The sequence below is a fragment of the Schistocerca serialis genome, unplaced genomic scaffold (assembly GCF_023864345.2).
Source record: "Schistocerca serialis cubense isolate TAMUIC-IGC-003099 unplaced genomic scaffold, iqSchSeri2.2 HiC_scaffold_1178, whole genome shotgun sequence".
NCBI lineage: Eukaryota > Metazoa > Arthropoda > Insecta > Orthoptera > Acrididae > Schistocerca > Schistocerca serialis.
In genome coordinates this window covers 192,501-195,000 of record NW_026047379.1, presented here as the reverse complement: position 1 = coordinate 195,000, position 2,500 = coordinate 192,501, and the positions used below count along the sequence as shown (strand labels likewise).

Genomic DNA, 2,500 nt, shown 5'->3' with positions numbered 1-2,500 from the left:
GAGCACACTGTGATCGGACGAAAGTCAGCAGGGGATGCTGCGGCGGTCTTCTTGGGCAGCAGGGTTGTTCTGGCCTGAAGGAGTCGGGATGGAAGGGAACGGGAAAGGAGGAGGAAATTAAGGATCTTGAGGAGAACCTCCCGGGGAAGGCGACGCAGTTGCGTCGGCGTGAGGCCATCAGGACCTGCAGCAGAATTGCGAGGCGGGAGAGCAGCAGTGGCTTCTTCTGCAGAAATGGGAGCCCAGAGGTCACGGAAGGGCACCCTCTTCGAGAATGGCAGCAGCTCATCGGACAGACCCTCCCCATGCGGAGGTCGAGACCTGACACGTGGTGGAGAGAAGAGGTCTGTCCAAAACTCAATCAGCCCTGGGATGGATGGTGGCTGATGCAAGAGTGTGCCATCAAGAAGTCCGTTGATACAGCGTGCTCCGTTCTTCTTGAAAGCACGCTGAACCACCGCATACTCCCATCTCCTGCGTGCACGCTTCCGCTCTGGGGGCTGTTGGGTCCGCACACTCGCAGCTTGGTGGACGGCTGGCTCCCTGCTGCCTACTTCGTCAAGAGCAGACAGCAACATAGCCTGGATTGTTTCACGGCTAGTGGTGGGACCCAGAGCCACGAGATCATCAAGCGAGCGGAATCGGCGGTCTGATTGGGGGAGTTCTGCTACAAATGACCAGATGGCTAGGTCAACATCTTCCCCACAAGGTGGAGACTGTGGCAAAGAATGACTGACTGCAGGCTCGCTAGGAGGACCCTGAAGGCCGCGATCCATGCCAGCAAGCTCGGTGACAAACTTCGCCACCATGTCTTTGTAGGGCTGCGCTCTACGCTGACATTTAATGGATTCCAGCGTACGCTCGGGGAAGGCCTTTGCAAGCTCCTGGTTTAAAAATCTGCAACCCTGGGTGGCAAGAGTCGCTTCTGCATGGGCCAGACGCAGGAGCTCTTCCTGGGACCACCTGGCCTTCTTCCTCTCGGTCTTGATCTCAGCATTAGCAGCAGTCGGATGGGCGCGACGCCGATGGACACCAAGTCCGGTCTTGGTGGAGAAGGACCGCATACAATCAGGGCAGATGGCGGGGAGCAGCGCTCGACCCGCACCGGTTGGCTGGTTGGCTGGCTCATCAGCTGGCACAGGCGCTCCAGCGGGAGGCCTGGTACCACGTTCGCTTCTATTAGTTGCACCAGCTGTAACAAAGGCAGGGGGGGAGGTAACCCCCAAGCCCGAAAAGCACCCTGCTCTGTCGGTCGGGATACTGGAAAGGTACACCTACGCGAAACCTTTCACAGCACCCTCACGACTCCCGCCACTTGAAGGCCAGAGCTAGGATTTCCCACCGAGAGGCTAATTGAACCATCATCCACCCGACATCACAAGGATGCTGAGGGGTGAATCGAGAGGGTCCATATATTACGCATCAGGTGGGCTTTGGGAGAGTCATAGTTACTCCCGCCGTTTACCCGCGCTTGCTTGAATTTCTTCACGTTGACATTCAGAGCACTGGGCAGAAATCACATTGCGTCAACACCCGCTAGGGCCATCGCAATGCTTTGTTTTAATTAGACAGTCGGATTCCCCCAGTCCGTGCCAGTTCTGAGTTGATCGTTGAATGGCGGCCGAAGAGAATCCGCGCACCCGCGCGCCCCCGGAGGAGCACGCTAAGGCGGACGCGGCCTCGCAGCAAGGAAGATCCGTGGGAGGCCAAGGCACGGGACCGAGCTCGGATCCTGCACGCAGGTTGAAGCACCGGGGCGCGAACGCCGCGCAGGCGCGCGCATCCTGCACCGCCGGCCAGCACGAGGCCGACCAACGGCGAGAGCAGACCACGCCCGCGCTAAACGCCCGCACTTACCGGCACCCCTACGGCACTCACCTCGCCCAGGCCCGGCACGTTAGCGCTGACCCACTTCCCGACCAAGCCCGACACGCCCCGATCCTCAGAGCCAATCCTTATCCCGAAGTTACGGATCCAATTTGCCGACTTCCCTTACCTACATTATTCTATCGACTAGAGGCTCTTCACCTTGGAGACCTGCTGCGGATATGGGTACGAACCGGCGCGACACCTCCACGTGGCCCTCTCCCGGATTTTCAAGGTCCGAGGGGAAGATCGGGACACCGCCGCAACTGCGGTGCTCTTCGCGTTCCAAACCCTATCTCCCTGCTAGAGGATTCCAGGGAACTCGAACGCTCATGCAGAAAAGAAAACTCTTCCCCGATCTCCCGACGGCGTCTCCGGGTCCTTTTGGGTTACCCCGACGAGCATCTCTAAAAGAGGGGCCCGACTTGTATCGGTTCCGCTGCCGGGTTCCGGAATAGGAACCGGATTCCCTTTCGCCCAACGGGGGCCAGCACAAAGTGCATCATGCTATGACGGCCCCCATCAACATCGGATTTCTCCTAGGGCTTAGGATCGACTGACTCGTGTGCAACGGCTGTTCACACGAAACCCTTCTCCGCGTCAGCCCTCCAGGGCCTCGCTGGAGTATTTGCTA

At 59.0% G+C, this 2,500-nt stretch overlaps 1 pseudogene; it reads right to left on the bottom strand.

The window, feature by feature from the left end:
* LOC126433994 (large subunit ribosomal RNA) overlaps positions 1 to 2,500 on the bottom strand; it is a 7,751-nt pseudogene that overhangs the window by 3,435 nt on the left and 1,816 nt on the right.